This window comes from Trichosurus vulpecula, chromosome 7 (genome assembly GCF_011100635.1).
Source record: "Trichosurus vulpecula isolate mTriVul1 chromosome 7, mTriVul1.pri, whole genome shotgun sequence".
Classification (NCBI taxonomy): Eukaryota; Metazoa; Chordata; class Mammalia; order Diprotodontia; family Phalangeridae; genus Trichosurus; species Trichosurus vulpecula.
The window spans coordinates 261517309-261535535 of NC_050579.1; positions in this window are offsets into that span (position 1 = coordinate 261517309).

Sequence of the window (18227 nt, forward strand, 5' to 3'; positions counted from 1 at the left end):
TGGAAGGTGTTGGCTTCTTTTTTAATTTATGGAATAAAACCAGCACTTCTATAACATAGTATAATAAAAAGATGATTGTACATGAAAGTGCAAATCTATTAGGTACAACTTGCTATTCCTTTTAAATATACAATAATGTTATTATGTAAATTTCTTTTTTCTCCCTTTTTTCTTCCCTCCCTCCCATCTTGCCCTAGAGATGGCTACCATTAGACACAAATAGGTATATATGTATATATATGTATTGTCCACCGTTACTGAGTTCATTCTAAGGAAGACAGACAAAATTAGGCTGCATGTGCACATTTATTTGTCTTCAAGCTTGAGGAACATATATATAAAGATATGCATGGGAGCTCATTGTAGGAAATGAGCCCAAGGACAGATAGCCAAAGGGGATCTTATATCTTTGGAGTAATTCCCTCTCAACAACACCGCCCCACCCCGCCACCCCCTTCCTTCCTGGCACAGGATGCCTATGTCAGCCAAAATTATAGTCTCTATAGTTTCTATATGTGTTAACCATTATATGCGAAAGGAGTTTCTGAATCAGATAGATTATAAAGACAATTAGATAGGAGCATGTCCATTGAAATTATAGATCCAGAATGTCTGTGTTTCTTTTATCATTAACATGACCATACACACACACACACACACACACACCCCTCTATAACACATATCCACAAAACCAAGATAAGAAAAAGCCCTCTTATTCATGATAGTGTCTGGTTCAAGGCGTCCTGCCCAGAATGCTCTTGATCAGCTTCATCTGGTCTTGCAGTTGCTGACACAAGAAGGAGCATTTGGGGTTCACTCAGAGAGTAAAACAAAACATGTCTGTTATGCCAGAGCATGCGAGGCATTGTAGTAGGTTAAGCTCAGAGTGGACCAAAATGTCTTTGCCCTGATTGGCCAATCCAGGTTTTAGGCCCTTCTCAGGTGATGGGGGTTCAAAATGATGTGGTCAGAGGTTCACAGTAAATATGTATACACATATGCATATAAAATTATTCTATACATCTATCAGTTCTTCCTCTGGATGCAGGTAGCTTTATTTTTAATTTGCGTATTTATAATAGTCAAAGTGACTTAGTCACTCAAAATAATATTGCTGTTACTGTATACAGTGTTTTCTTGGTTCTGTTCACTTTGCTCTTCACTATTTTGTACAACTCTCCATGCCTTTCTTGTTGGGGATCCCTGCAATTTCCAGTTCTTTGCCACCGCAAAGAGAGCTGCTATAAACATCCCATTCACATTCAAAGTTTTAATTACTATTTGTGAATTTCCCTCCATTTTATTTTTACTCACTATTTTCTTTCTTAGCCTCTCTTTTTATCTTATTACCTTATCTTCTCCCCCCTCAGCTTCCCACTCCACATCCTACCCACCCCTCCAAGAGTTCCCCCTCCCAGTCCCTATCATCTGTACACCCTCTAAAAGTTCCCCACCTTGTCCCCCAGTTTTCTCACTAATGTACGTGTTTAGAAGGCTTCTACACCCTTCCAAAGGTACATGTTGTTTCCTCTTCAACCCACATGAGAGGAAGGTTCCAGTGTTACCAACCCTCCACCCCCAACTGCTTCCTCTGTGTTAGTTCTTCCTTTCACGTCCTATTTTTATACTATAATTACTCCCTTTTATCTTTTCCTGCCCAGTTTTGTTTTTTAGAATCACCCCATCCTGTACAACTCAGTCCCAACCTTTCTTTCAAACTACCTTAGTAAGGATGACACTTTTGAGAATACTTGTAACATTTTTTTTCATATATAGAATAAGTAAATACTTTGATCTCAATGAGTGCCTTACAATTAGTCTTTAAGGTTTCCCGTATATTTTTTTCTGGATTTTTTATATTGAATTTTCCATTGAGTTTTGATCTTTTTGTTACAAATACCTGAAAGTCTTTCAGTTCATCAAATATCCTTTTTTTTTTCCATTTGGGATTACACTCAACTGTGCTGGGTACAACCCCACCTCTTTTCTCTTTTAAATATAATTTTCAAAGACCTACAGTTTCTTAGAGTAGAGGCTGCTAGGTCTTGGGAAATCCTAGCTGTATTTCCACAGTATTTAAATTTTTTTCTTGTTGCTTACAATATTTTTTCCTTAACTTGGAAGTTTTGAAACTTGGTTATGACATTCCTGTAAGTTTTCCTCCTGGATTTCTTTCAGGTGGTGAATAGTAGATTTTTTTTTCCATTTCTACTTTACCCTCTTATTCTAGAACTTCAAGGCAATTTTCCTTAATTGTTTCTTGTAATATTGTATCCAGATTTTTTTATCATAACTTTCAGGTACTTCTCCAATTTTTATATTGTTTCTCCTCCATCAGTTCTCTAGATCAATAGTTTTTCTACTGAGATGTTTCAGATTCTCTATTTTTTCTAGTTTTACTATTTCTTGGTGTCTTATAATGTCATTTGCTTCCCCTTACCCAATTCTAGTTTTTAAGGAGTTATTCTCTTCCTTAAGATTTTGTATTTTTTCCCAATAGGTTAACTTTATTTTAGGGAGGGTTTTTCTTTAAGGAGGGAGAAGGGTATAGATCCTTGTTTTGGGGTTGGTTTTTTGGGGGGTTTTTTTGTTGTTGTTGTTGTTGGCTAGTATCCAAGATTCATTTTTTGGGAAACTTTAATTTTTTTTCAATTAGATAGAAAAACATTTTAAAATATAAAACCATTTAAAAAAATATTAAGTTCCAGATTCTCTCCATCCTCTCTGCCCTCATTGAGAAGGCAGGCAATTTCATTGAGAAGGTAAGCAGTTTGAGGTTCGTTCAACAAACATTAATTGAACTCCTCTAATTTGCTGTGCACTTGATGCATTAGGTACTAGTAAATGGAGACCGTAGTATTTTAAATCTTTGTGATTTCATCCGTGTAGTAGATCCTTCGCCACTGTAGCGCGCAAGTTACAGCTCAAGGAACTACTTTATAAACTCAAACTCCCCAGACCTTTCCTTCATCCTAATCTCAACTTTATCCCATTAGACTGAGCTCCTTAAAAGCAGGATGTGTCAGGGCAGCTAGGTGGCACAGTGAGTAAAACAGGGCCCTAGAGTCAGGAGGATCTGAGTTCAAATTCAGCCTCAGACACCTAACACACTAGCTGTGTGACCTTGGGCAAGTCACTTAACCTCAATTGCCCTGCCTTCTCCTCCCTCCAAGAAAATAGAAAATATCTTTTGCCTTTTTTTGTGTTCCCAGCTCTTATCAGTGTCAGGCACATAGTAGGCACTTAATAAGTGCTTGCTGCCTAACCCCAGTCCTTAGATCTCTAGTTTCCCAAAGTCTCATCCTGCCTCTCCGCTATTCCTTTCTCGTGACCCCCAACCTGCTGCCCTGATTCCTAGCAAATGCTCTCCCGTCCCACCCCAAGAGTTTCAATCATTCATTCCCTCCAAGCCTCCTATTGGTCTCCTCACACTCCAGGCCAGGCCCACAGCAGAGGAGAGACTGAGCAGGAAGTGTTGGAGTTGAGGCAAAGTAGGGATCTCAGGGAACCAAATTCAAGCTCCCCGTGCTTAGCTGGAATACGTGAGGGGCGTGAGTGAGGGCGGAGCTTGAGCCAGGAGGGGCGGGGCCAGAACTCGGAGGATGAGGGTGGGACAGGGGCGGGGCTTTGAGGGGCAGAGCTCGAAACTGGAAGGGATAGGGTGGGTGGTGGGAGTGGATTAGGGGGCGAGGTTGGGGGAGAAGAGGGTCCTCCACCCGGGAGCGGGACCTCAAAACCCAAAACTCATGAAGAACTGCTGTAGGGAGTTCTGGGCTTGCAGCGTGGAAGAAACTCCTCTCCAGCTGGGGAGGGGGCAGGATTAGAGCACCAGAGACTGGCCATTCCCAGAGAAGGGAAGGTCAGGGAGAAACTTTGAAATGAGGGGATGCCAAGAACAAGGTCTCAGGACTTTCAGCTCCCACAGTGTCTGGGGGCAAATGTGAATCTTTCTCCCCAAGGTACTGTCCACGGGAGGACGAAATAAGAAGGGAGGGAGGATCATCACGTGATTGAATGACTGCAGAGTCACATGACCCCAAAGGTGAGCCCGCCAGCCTTTCTAGTCTAGCAAACATCCAGAGGATCTCTGGATTCCCAGTTAGAGGCGCCTTTTTTGGATGTCCTAATTTCCCTCATTCCTTAATTGGACTGAGACATAGTCTGGCAGTGCATCTTAGGAGAGGAATGAGACCAAGTCCCACCTTTGTCTTTGGATGGGATGTCTTGTAAGGCCTGGTTGTCCAATGGGGATGGTAGTGATGGGGGTGCTTGGGTGCCTATGCTTAGACCCTAATTCTAATATTTCTTCTCAGCCTCTGCTTGGGTGCCTGTGCCTGGACCTCAATTCCAAAATCACATCGAGTTCTAAAATCACATCTCTCCCTAGCTTCAAAACATTGGCCCTAGCAGTCCCTCTCCAGTTCAAGGGCAGCATGCCTTAGCAAAACACTTATCTCTCCTCCTGATAGTGCCACCAGCTGCAGCTATAGAATTTATTAGTTTAGACTCCCTGTGTATTGCTAATTGGATGTGCACTGGGACACAACAATATTTACTACTTACTGACCTTCCTGATATGTATCCTAGACATAGTCAAATGTACACTCCCCTACATTCATCTTGTCTAACAAGACATTTAATGGAAGCCACTTGGATAGTTCTAGTCAGCCCTGACCTTTGGTTGACTTGGTGATGTTTCACAGTCAAAAACCACACCTTCAGGTCACCCCCCCCCCCTACTTTGGGCTATTTTCCAGTGAACTCTGGGTAAGATACCTGCACAGTAGCTACAAAAAGTACATGTTCCTTTAAGAACTGACCACCCCTTAACCACTCCCTAATCCCACCCTAAAACACCTGATTGACATGTTTCACCCCTGAATCTTGTATTTAAACTTTTCCTGCACCCATGTAAGGTTGCAGGTTCCCCAAGAACTCTTGCCTGCTGTAAAGTGTAATAAATCTTTGCCACCTTGACTTAAAGAATGTTTGAGATGGTGAATTCATTTTTTCATTATTCATGTTTTGTTTGATTATTTCTTGATCTCTTATATTTTCAGTGGCTTCACTTTGCCCAATTCTAATTTTCAAGGTGTCATTTTCCTCCTTGAGATTCTGGATCTCCTTTTCTAATTGGTTAACTTTCCTTTCATAACCTTCTTGTTCTTCTTGGATTATTCTTTTTTTTTTTTTTTTTTTTTTTTAGTTTTTCTTCCATCTCTGTCATTTGATTTTTAAAGTCTTTTAAAAAAATCTTCTATAAATTCTTTTTGGGCAGGTGACCATTTGATGTTACTCTTTGGGGGTTTCTTTACTTCAGTATCCTCCTCTAAGGATGAACCTGGCTCATCTCTATTCCCATAATAGGTTTCTATGGTTGGATTCTTTCTCTTTTGCCTATGCATTTTTTGTGGTATTAGCTTGATTTTTATAATCACCTCTAGCCCTAGGGTATGGGAAATGGTTCCTCTTGCCCCAGATCTTCAGTTCTGCCTTTAGTCTGGAACCAAAGCCAAACCTCCAATTTCCTGTAAGTGCCCACAGCCAGGGGCTTTCTGCCCCACTGCTTCTGCACTCACTGGGCCTGTGGTGGTTCCTTCTCTCCCCCATCACTCTTCACAGCACAGCTGAGTCTGGCATTCTTCATCAGCAGAGGTTCTCTCAATGTTCCTGGGCTCAAACACCCAACTCCCCTTACTATCCTGGGGCAAAAAGTTCCTGTGGCTGAGGCAGCGTCAGCCTCTCAGACCAACTAACCGCAGAGCTTGCTACTTGTTGTTTAAGGGGCTTGTGACTTGTTATTAAAAGGGAACCTAGCTTGGAGGTGTTTAGTTTTCGCAGGACCAAACTTCTTCCTGGATTTTTCTTTGGATCTTCTCAAATTGTCTCAGGAAGACCCTGGTTGTGCCCCTATTCTTCTTTGTCTCCACTCACACTTTGTTGGCCCTAAGGTGCCGACCTTTACTCTTTTGTGGGGGAAAATCTTGAGAGCTTGGAATTTTCTGACCTGCTCTACCATCTTCCCAGAATCCTCAAATCATGCTTTAAAGCATGCTTTAGTGTTTTTTTTAATTTGCATCATTTAAAAAATACAATTTTAAAAAAATGATGCATCTTAAATTGAATAATTTATTGTAAATTTGTGGGGTTTTTTCCTACATTGAAATTTTGATGATACAATATTGTATCACGTAACCATGTATTATAGTATTGTAAGCAAATTGTTACACACACATTCCTTTGGATGGATGCTGGATTTCCCAACAACGCACTATAGTTCACCTGCTTGTTAAGATCTGTCAGTAGACTTAACCACTGATCAGTTATAACTTGCATTTTGTGTGTTTATTTGGAAAATAATATAATCACTACAACTTTAACTCAGTTAAGCAATAGACAAAACAATTACAAATGGTTTTTCAAACTTTCCTTATCTTCTTTTCTTATGTCCTGTCAGCGCCTGGATGTCTTTTCTTATGTCTTTCCACTGTCTTCTTATTTTTATTCAACGCCCCTGCACCCAAGGCTACTACCACCCCCTGGATCTTTCCAGTACTCTCCAGGGGGCTGTATCACCTACTTTGGAAACCTAAAGCTATGAGATTATCTAATTCAACCCCCTTATTTTTCCAGGAAAGAAATTTAGGCCCAGAGAGGATGTGGTTTGTCCGTTGTAACAGTTGATGTCAGAGTCAGAATTTGAACCCAGGTCTCTAAACTGAATGCCTTTCCAGTACCTTACACTTTCCTTTGTACAAAACCATCATATACCCACACCTGGAATACTGTATTCAATTCTGACTTATAGACCTATGTAGCAGAACAAACTTGGAGCTGGTACAGAGAAAGCCAAATGTAGCTGTAGTGGAAAGAGGGCTGTTCAGGCAATCAATAGACCTGGGTTCCATTAATCCTTCACTGTGTGATTTGGGGTAATTTGATTCACCTTTATGAGTGTCAATTTCCTCATCTGTCAATGACAGGCTTCTTACCGCACAAGGTTGTTAAGAAACAAACACCTTCTTAGCCTTGAAGCACTATAAGTTATGAAAGGATTGGCTTGGAAGAGCTTCTCTGTGAGCAGACCAAAAGGTTTAGTGTTTGTCATTGGAGAGTCAGCATGGAGCAGTGGAAAAAGCAAAGTTGATTTGGAACCCAGATCTTGGATTCAAGTCTTACCTCTGATACTAGTTGGGCAACATAAGATAAGCCACTTAGCTTCTGAGTCTGTATACCCATGTGTAAAATAGGCATAATCATTGTTCTTTTTATCTAAGGGTTGTGAGGATCACAAGATAATATACATGAATTCTCTGAAAATGTTAAAAGTGAGCCGTTACTCATTCTGGAAAATTGTGCCAGAATTGTAGGGTTACCCCCATGAAGCTTGGAAGAAGCAAATTTGCAACAAAAAGAAAAGCATAAAACCTTTTACTCTTTCTGGTGATACAAAATGATGATAGTACAGCTTCAAAAGAAGTTAAGTTCATATTCATGGATTACAGACCTTTAAAGGCTAGTTGGAGAGCTACTGCAACATTTTGAGCCAGGAAAGGCAACTATATTCTTGCATATTACATTTCTTTTTGTTACAGTGAAAGATATTATTAGTCTGTGAGCCTGTGCCTCCTTGCAGTGGCAGGGAGAAGTGGACCGCAAGGTAGGGAGAGTGAGCTAAATGCACCGGGGTTGGGGAGAGGCACTGGATTAGAGGAGGGGACTCTGGGGACCAGCCATTCCCAAAGGAGGAGATGGCAAGGAGAAATATTGCACTGGAGGGGAGGCAGGGACCACATTCATAGCACTCTCAGCTCCCACAAAGTCTTATTTTCCAGGTTTTGAGGGAAATTACAAATCCCTCCCTCCTCTTCCCAAGAAAAGGGTCCAACTGAGGGTGGAATGAGAATACCTTGGGCATTCACCTGACTGACCATGGTATGAGTCACAAGTGGCCTGGATGTAAGCACTCTGGGAGGCAAGTTAATGGTCCACTTATCCCTTAAGGGATGTCCTTATCCCTTAAGTGGAGGATCTGGGGAAGGATCTTTCCCAGCTCTGGAGGAGGGCAAGATGGTGATGGCCATTCCCATCTTTGGCTTTGGGTGGATTGTAGTGTAGGCCTAGTTGTTTGATGAGGGCAATAGCATAAGTTTTGATATCTACCGAGAGGGCCTTCTGACATTTCAGGAGAAGAGGGATGTGTGTAGGAAGAGCCAGGGACTGAGATAGCCAGAGAAAAAGATCTTTTTTCCTCTTGTTTGAATTAATTGCGAACTAGGAAGAGAATCTTCTGACCATTTCTCAAAGTTAAATGCTAAGCCCCTGGAGTCAGTGTGCTTCTGTGGCCCAATTGAGAGGCTAGGCATCATCAAGAAGGCCGTCAAAATCAATTAGAGAATGTCATATAGTTCCTTTAAAGCTGAAACACCATTATACTCAAATGCCTTCTTTTACCAGAGAGGAAACTTGGGCCCAGAAAAGTTGTAATTTGTCCACTGTAACCACAGCTGCTGTTGTGAGGGTGAAAGACCAACAACAACAGTACACAGGAAGGGCTGCCAGCACAGGTTCTTTGATCTGCTTTTCTAAGGAAAGCAATTTTAAGGGGTTAACAATCTCAGTTTCATTAAACATACATATATCATTCACATCGTTCAGGGGAGGAAGATCAGCCTGAACTTCAGGGCAAATACGAACAGAAATTACAAGCACACATTATAAATAGAGCAAATAACACAAACCAGTCTGTCCATAGCAATGCATACTTACATGAGAAGCACCAACATCTGGGTTATCAAAGCCGGTAGGGTTGTTTCAACAGCTTGCCCAGAGTCCTGTCACTAACACTCTTTCAAGGAGTGTACCCCCCTCCCAAGTCAAACGCTAACCTTCCAGTACATAGGTGCTGTTCAGGACCCTGAGAGCTGGGGCCAACTTAGCATTTAGGGTGTGGGAAATCACTCACACCAGGGTGTGGGAAAGTTCTTCAATCACTAGTACTACATCATATACATTGTTTCTAGTCAATGACTCCAGATTGCCTTAGTGCTGAGAAACCCCCCCAAACAAAAAGATCCCACTTTACCTGCCCCATTCAAACAAAGGCCAGACTCATTAAAGGCACTTGGTAGCCTCAGCATCCCAAAAGAGAAGATCAAAAAGTCCTGTCCTGATTACCATTAAATCCACTGTAACACAGATGTTGTCTGAGGACAGGATTTGAACCTAGTTCTCTAAAGTGACTAATCTTTCCATTCCCCTGTGCTTTCCCTCCTACAGAAGGATCATGTGCCCACACCTGGAATTCTGTATTCAATTCATGCTAATGAACTTATGGGAAAGTAGAACAGATTTGGACATGGTACAGGGAAAGCCAAATGTAGCTGTAGTGGGAAGATGTTTGGACAGGTCATCGGAGTGACAGTCCTAACTCTTACCCCTTACTTTGTGACTTTGGGTTATTTATTTTATTTCTAGGAACTTCACTTTCCTCAACTGTCAGTGATGATAATATTTATACCATCTCACAAAAATTGTTTTGAAGAAAACCCTTCATAAGTCTTAAAGTTTTATAAAATATGAAAATTATTGGGTTGGGTTAAAGGAGCTTGGGTTAAAGTGAGCAGACTAAAAGTTTATAGTTGTTCATTGGAGAGTGAGGATAGTTCATTGGGAGAAGCAAACTGTACTTGGATTTCAGAGTCCTAGATTCAAAATCTGCCTCTGATTCTTAGTAGGTGTCTGACTTCAAATAAGTAATTTATCTTCTAAGACTGTTTACAAATGTGTAAAGTAAGGATAATAACAAGTATATTATTTATCTCAGAGTTGTGAGGATCACATTTAAAAAGTACATAAATTGCTCTGCAAAACAATTGTTACTTATTCTGGAAACATAAAGACAGGGTCTGATGAAAGTGCCATAGCAAACCTGCAGGGTACCCCCATGAAGCTTGAAAGACACAAATTTGGAACAAGATGAAGGGCATTATATATGTGTGTTTGAGACACACATACATACATATACACACATGTATACATATACATACACACATATGCAGTGACTTTGTAGAGCCAGTTACCCATAATGGTGATGCAGAATGATGATGGAAATAGAATGATGGTAGATAAAAGAAGTTTAGGGATATTCATAGATGATAGACCTGAATGTCTATTTGAAAAGTTACTCTAACCTTTTGAGCCAGAGAAGCTGATTATGATTTCTCATACCACCTTTCTTGATGATATTAAAAAAGTACTAGTTTCTGGCCTTATACCAGCATTGCAGTTATTTTGTTCCCTGAGCAACATAGGTTGAGATGCTTTAAAGTATATAGATTAATCCCTTTATTCATTGCAGGTTGTGGCAGAGGGACAGAGAGACATAAGAACACAGAAGCAGAGAGATACTATAGCTAGGGGGATTATCAGAGCTGGGAATAGGGGACTAGAACATTCATATCTGGTTACACTGGGAGCTTTCCCATCTTTGGGCTTCTGGGAAAAAAAAAGAATGATATGGGAGGGCTGCCTGCCCCCAGAGGAGAGGCAGAGGGAGGATGATTTCTTTCCAGGAACACCAGTACCAGAGAATGAGAAGCATGTGTGGGGAGTGGGAGAGAACTGTTGCCAAGGAGCAAAATGTGAACTAATAATAGGGCAGGTCCAGGTCTTTATTATGGGCTACAATCTCCCTTTCCAGAGTACCTAAATCTTCCTGGTAATGGTTCAGTATAGCCTTGTGCCCAGGTCTTGAGAAGTATTCCTCCTTGTGATGACCCAGGGGTATCTGAGACAGAGAAGAGGGTCATCTCACAGTCATAAGCTTTGTGTCTGTAGACCCTTGGCTGCCAATTCTATTCCCTTATCCCTGCGCCCTGTTCCCTCTGTTGGCCCTGGCTTTCACCATGTCTGGCTGGGTCCAACTCAGTAGCCATACAGTAGCCATCTGGATACAGGACTGATAGATGTTGGGCAATGTAGCCATCACCATGTCTAATGTTACATCCTTTGTGGTTGGCTGCCTCATAGTACGTGGAGCATTAGGCATACCAGTCTAGCTGTGGTTGAGAGAGACAGTGAAGTCACTCAGAGGCTGAGGAATTTTGGCCCCATTTCCTCTCCCCCAGACTATTCCCTGCTATAAAGGAATGTATCTGGCCCCCACTTTCAGGGAATCACATTTCTAAATTACATGTCCCTATATTAATGCTTGAGTGCTGAGCTGTACATGTGAAGATGCACATGGTGACAAAGTGGCGAAGTCAGCACAGGACTGAAATGAGACAGGAAACTGTAGAAAAGAGAAGAGTTTGTAGAAGAAACAAACGACTCAGAGAGAAATAAGGGCTGGTGTCCCTATGAGGTGGCCAAGATCCTGGGATGTGTGCATTTAGGGAAATTTTGGCTCTCAGAAATTACATGATCAAATGTTTTATTTCTCCCTTCACTTTTAGAGGGATTTAGAGGTATAAATCACTTCCTCCACTCACAAGTCTTTGTGTTGTGATACATTCTCGTACATTTTAATCAAGATTAGATCTGCACATGGACTGTATGTAGTGGCCTACAGTGGACAGGAGTAGGAGCGAAAAGGCAGAAGGTTAGGAGGGAGGAAGGAAGGGGGAGGTCAATTTCAGGAATTTACAGGCTGGAGCGGGCTGGGGGTGTCTTCGATAATCACAGAATTAGTTAGAAGAAAATTCAAGGAACATGTCTTTCACCCAGATCTGGGAAAATATTCTTTCTATATCGTATCGTCACCAGTAAGTTGTTATTCTGCCTTCATGTAAAGAACACTATTTGGGAAAACCTGCTACGATTTCCTTTTAGGCAGCTCTAGGTGTTAGGCAGCTTTTCCTGACCTCAAAGGAAACGGGTCTTCCTTCTCTACCACTTCCCCCATTGCTCCTGGTGCTGCCCCCTCGTGGCCACACAGAACAGATCTAACGCCTCTTCACACTGAAAGCTAAGTCCATTCCTCTCAAGTCTTCTACCCTCTCTTCCCTCTTTGGATAATTGAGACCTTTGTTCTTCTCCAGGCCTGCAGCATCTCTCCCGTTCCCCTTTCTGTGCATCACTAACATTAGTATAGCAGTAACATTTTTCAGGTCTTTAGGACCATGGGATTTCATTCCTCTGGGCCTAGTGAATAGAACTTGTCCAAAGGAGGTAGGTGCTTTCCTATTAGGGGCAGTTAGGGGGCGAAGTGTAGAGAGCACCAGGTTAGAGTCAGGAGTCAGGAACACCTGAGTTCAATGTAGACCTCAGATATTGATAGTAAGTTAGTTAACCCTGTTTGCCTCAGTTTCCTCATCTGTAAAATGAGCTGGAGGAAGAAATTGCAAACCACTCTTTGCCAAGAAAAACACAAATAGGTGTGACAAGAGTCATACATGGGGGCAGCTAGGTGGCACAGTGAGTAGAGCACCAGCCCTGGAGTCAGGGGGACCTGTGTTCAAATCCAGCCTCAGACACTTGACACACTTACTAGCTGCGTGACCTTGGCCAAGTCACTTAACCCCAATTGCCCTGCCTTGCCCCCTCCAAAACAAACAAACAATGAAGAGTCATATATGACTGAACAACCCTAAGGTCTTCTACTATCTCCCTACTTACCTTGGGTTTCAATGTCCTTTTCACCCTTTTTATCCTTTTCTATCCAAGATCTTTTTTCTCCACATCATCATCCCACCAAACATGAATCCTATCTCTTCTTCGGTTCTTTTTGCCCAAATGTAGCTTGGAAAGCCTTTTTTTTTTTTTTTTTTTTTTTTTTTTTTTTTTGGCCAGAGTAAGGTATTTTATTACACTTCCCGGGAGAGTACTTACAGGAACACTCACACTGATACAGCGGCAGGAGCAGGGGTAACCATTCCCTCCACTCCTGCTAGAGTCATGGTTAGTTTACAATCTTTGTTTTTTTACATAGTTTTCCTAGGTTATACAGTTTATATAGGTAGGATAATAAGGATACAGAAGCAAAAGTGAAGTTAATTAGATTTTCCTTGTCTTAGTTTAGGATTAAACTATATTCTTTTACTTCCCCTACTTTCCCTCTTTAACATATGCAAATTAGGCCTGGATTCTTGACCAAGACCAGACCCTAGATAAGTTTGAACAGGTTCAAGTGGGTTTGGCCTCTCTAATTCCCTAGACTGCCTTCTCAAAAAGTATGCACATGCGTACAAGCCTCTGACCTCTCACCTGACCGACCTTGAGGCCTGGTCTCTGCTAAAGCTGGGGTGGGGGAGGGCAGGGAAGCACACCTTTAGTTCTGTGGAAACAAAACTCCTCCTCCCATTTCTTACAATTTCCCCCTCTTCTTTTATTCAAATTTTTGTTTCCACATTTTTAATATCCCCTTACTCCCTTTCTCATCTGAATTTTTCTCCTTAATCATCACCCCCTTAAATATGGGAAGGATTGATCGACGCATTGAAAAATCAAAGGGTGCAGTCCCCTTTGTAAATACAGATACAGAGACCCAAAAGAAAATGATAATGCAATTGTCCCTTTAAGATTCAAAAGTCTCTTCCCATAAGCTGTCTGGCAGGGAACATCAGTGAAGTCTTCTGGTCCTTGGTATTTGTTGGAAAGCCTTTTGTTATCCTTAATTTTCATTATCAGACTTGGGTAATTCTGTGCTAGACACCATCTCTGGTTATCTACCCATTTTCCATATTAAATAAGGGCCTTTTAAAGGGCCAAGTTGGCGAAAGAGATATTGCGAGTATTTTCTTCCTCCGTGGCATTATTTCTGTTTTGTTCTTTCATTCTTGAGAGCTTCCTACCCTCCCTGGGCTGCTTCACCTATATATTTTTAGGTCATGGGATCTTATTCTATACTTTCCCTGAAGCTTTTGAAATTGGCTCTCCCAGTCCACCAGGTTTGCGATCTCTTCTCTCTCCCTTATTCCACATAGCCAAGAAACTGCCAAATCTTGTCATTTCTCCCTCCGTGATATCTCCTGCATCAGTCCCCCTCTCACAGGGCCACTCAGTCTTATCACTGTAGTGGCCCCTAACACCCATTTTTCTAGTCTCTTCCCTCTCCATTCCATCCACACATCATCCAAAAGGATTTTCTTGAAGTATAGGGCTAAACATGTCACTCCCTTGCTTAGCTTGGTAAACTCCTGTAGCTACCTTTTGATTTAAAAATTATTCCATCTTTATCTCATCCTTTATGTATTTCTATTTTTGTGTGTTTTATAAGACACATAATTATTAGTATACTAACACACTGTACTAATGCATATATAAATTATAGTATAAATGCATGCATACAAATTCTAAATAAATATACATATTTTGGAGGTACATGTTCAAAATTATTGTTACATGATCACAAAAGTTGGGGGACCCATTAGAGTCCAGCCTATGAGCAGTCAGTACTCTTGAGGTTTTGTTGATTTCCCTGTGCCCTGTGATTCAAGACATCTTTCTGACCGTGTGAACAATCATGCCAAATATGAAGGTGAAGTTAGCTATTGAACTTAGGCGCTATCTTTGCTGAGTATCCTATATGTGCTACGTTTGAGTGAACTTACTGTTGTCAAATAATGGTGCATGAGCATCTCATTCCATTACGGCCCCAAACTGGAAGCACCATACTTTACTGATTCAGGTTTGGACCTTAATATATGTTTCTTACCTTTTTCCCTATTCTCACTTTCCTTTTTGTTGGGATTTGGGTGGGGGTGGGACGCCGCTTAGGGCTGGGTGGAGGGTGGGGCAGGGACTACAGCTTTCCGGGTATAACGCTTTTCCGGGTATATCGCTGGGCGGTGCCGGCTTAGGATGAAGCCCGTCCATATAAGGCAATGTTATAGCTCTCGCCACTGGATTGGCTGCAATAGGTTATATAATGTACGGGGATAGGGGAAGTGAGTCAGAGTCGAGCAGTCGCCGTGGAAGATGTACCAATAAAGACCGTGAGCGAGATCCTCTGGCGTTCTGTCTGGTGAATTCCGGTCTGGGTGGAGGCCAGGCCGGCCGGTGACGACCGAAGGCTCAGTGTAGGAGCAGAAGAGGTCCCCCGGGGAGGACTGCCCGCGACCCCCGGCCCAGGAAGAGGCCTAGGGGGAACGCGGCAGGTTGGCGCCCGAACAGGGACCGGCCTAGGACGGCTGGACCGTTGCAGAGTTCCGGAAGAGCCCCGGTGATAGGGGGGACTAGCCCGACTAGGGCGGACCAGACAGCTTCTCCGTGCAGGTAACGGGGAAAGGCCCGGAGATGGGGCAAGCGCGCAGCCTCCCTTTGCTGCGGCCAGAGGATCGGGACTTATTAACTTTACAGGTCAGAACTGCTTTGTCTAAACGGGGGTTGTCCGCCTCCACGGAGCAGCTAAGCGGCTCGTGGAAAAGTTGCTGGTGGTGGCTCCGTGGCTCATACACTCGGGGTTTCAGCCGGACCGTTTTCCGGTCTTACAGCAGCAAATGCTGTCTTATCAAAAACAGTGCCCGGGTTTTCTTCTTCCGGAGGACTTTGGCTTGATGGCCGCCATTAAGGGGTTGCTCGACCCCAGGCCTCCTCCGGACACCAGCACGGCAGAGACTCAGACGGAGACCCGGCCGCTCGGTGGGGGCCCGGGAGGGGAGACTGATCTGACTGAGGTGGTGGTAACTGGGCCAAGGCCCGCGGCCTCTGCTCCCCCGTTGTACCCTTGGGAGGATATGCAGGAGGCGGGAAATGAGCGGCCTCAGGCGGAACATACAGGACAATGGCCCCTTTTAGAGACGAAAAGACTAGTCTCGGAGAACTGCTACCACGCTTCAGGCGCAGTTCGACTTTTTGGAGCGGTGGGCGCACCCAGCAAAGATGGCGCCGGTTTCCGGCCGAGGGAGGAGTCGCGGGCGATTCCCTCCTGCGGGGGGAAAGGGAGGCGCGAGGGAGGGGTGGTGTGCCAGAGGGCCGCCCACTGCCCCGCCCTCCAGAACAGGAACGCAGATCTACTTCCTCTTTTCCCCACTCTGACGGCGAAAGCGAAAGCCGCTATGAGCGGCTCAGCCGGGGGATAGATCAGGCGGGTACCTTCCTCTGATACCTCGCGCGATCCGCGAAGCTATGCGGTCCGGAGAGGTGGTGGACTCAGAAATCTCTGAGGCATTTCCATTATTTCTGGATAATGGTACCCGAGTTTTTCAGCCCCTGCCGCTGAAGACCATTAGGGAATTTAAGCAGGCGGTGCAGGAGAATGGCCCCGCTTCCCCGTTGGCACAGCGCCTTCTTTCTAATATGACTGTCTCCACAGTCTGGACCCCGCGTGATTTCGATGACCTCGCGTTGGGGGTCCTGAGCCCTGTGGACTACACGGCGTTCCAGGCTATCAAAGAATCGGAGGCTAGAGCGCTCCAAGCGCGCACGGGGGGGCCCCCGGGGCGGGTAGACCTGTTGTTGGGCCGGGGACAATACAGTGATCCCGGGTACAGGCCACTTTTAGTAACCAGGAGCTGGAGGATGTGCGGGTAGTTGCATCAACAGGCATGGCAAAGGCTGGGGCGTACCTCTGCAGGAACCCCAGCTGGCCTGGCCGATATATGCGCCAGAAGCCAGGGGAGAGCGCACTTGAGTTTGCCACGCGAGTGCGGAGATACGTGGACAGCACGTTTGCAGGGCCGGGCCGGGAACTCATCATTAAGCAGATCCTCCGAGAGGGGTTCCGGGGGGAGGCGAAGACAGCTCTGGCGGCCTTGCCCCCCGACGCCACCCCGGACCAAATGATAGAAAAGGTGATGTCCCTCGCTCCTCCCTGTCCCATGGAAGTCTTGGCGACGGCCATAGAACGGGACCGGAGGGATCGCTTGAAAGAGGAGGCCGCGAGAAATGACGCCCTGGTAGAGGCTTTGAACCGCCTCGCGGTCTCCCGGGACTCCGGATCCGACCGTCGGTGCTTTAAATGTGGTCAGCTGGGTCACTTTCGGGCCCAGTGTCCACAAAGCTGCGGGTCGGGACGAGGCACCCCAAATTGCTTCCGCTGCGGAAAGCCTGGCCATATGGCGAAATTTTGCCGCTTCCGACCAAAGGAACCCCACCCAGGAGTCGGGGAAACGAGCACGGGGGGCCGAGGAAAGCGGGCAACTCGCCCCCCCCCGGGTCCAGTCCTTACGGCCCGAGACTCAACCACCCTTCCCTCGTGGGGGGCAATAGAAATCCCGGTCCAAGGGCCAGCAGGAGTGCTCCTGGCCACGGGGAACCCTTTTCAGTCCCGCTATACCGTTCCCACCCAGGTGCTGGCCCCCGGTGACCCGTTACTGGTAGTTAACCCACACCCTATTCTAGTTGATATTTTCCCAGGTGAGGTCCTCGCTCAGGCAGTGCCGTTCCAGGACACAGAGGCTGATTCTTGCCTTTGGATGGAGAAGATCACAATGGACCGCCCCATGATGATCCTCCTGGTGGAGGGACAGCCAGTGCGGGGTCTCGTAGACACGGGAGCCGATCGCTCCGCGCTGCCCCGCAACCAGTGGCCTCCTCAAATTCCACGCCGACGAGCTGGCAAGCCAGTAAAGGGAGTGGGAGGAGTAGTGGAGGCATGGGAGGCCGCCAGGCCTATGACTTGGAGACGGGACGCGCTTGAGGGCCAGTTTAGCCCTTTGTGCGTTCCCGGTCTCACCTACGCACTATGGGGTCGTGACATCCTTGCACAGCTCGAGGTTACCTTGTCCGGCCCGGATACTTTAAACTCTTGAGGGCCACTGATCGTGACACGGGCACCCCCACACCCCGAATCACTTGGACATCTACCACGCCAGTGTGGGTAGACCAGTGGCCCCTCCCGTTGCAAAAGCTCGTCGTAATGGAGGAGATTGTCCAGGGTCTGCTCCTTCAGGGCCAAATTAGGCCCTCCACTAGCCCTTACAATTCTCCTGCCTTTGTCATTAAAAAACGCGGTGGAAAAGGCCGCTGGAGACTCCTGGTGGACTTGCGGGCCATCAACCGTATTATGTTACCAATGGGGAAGCTCCAGCCCGGGCTTCCTTCTCCCACGGCCATTCCGGCTGGATGGCCTTTGGCCGTGGTGGACATAAAGGACTGCTTTTTCTCCATTCCCCTCCACCCGAAAGACACCCCCAAGTTTGCGTTCTCTCTGCCATCTACTAATGTTTCTCGTCCCCACAGGTGGTTCGAGTTCAAGGTTCTCCCGCAGGGAATGGCCAACAGCCCTACGCTGTGCCAGAGACATGTGGACGGGGTGCTGGAACCGGTCCGTCGGGACCACCCTT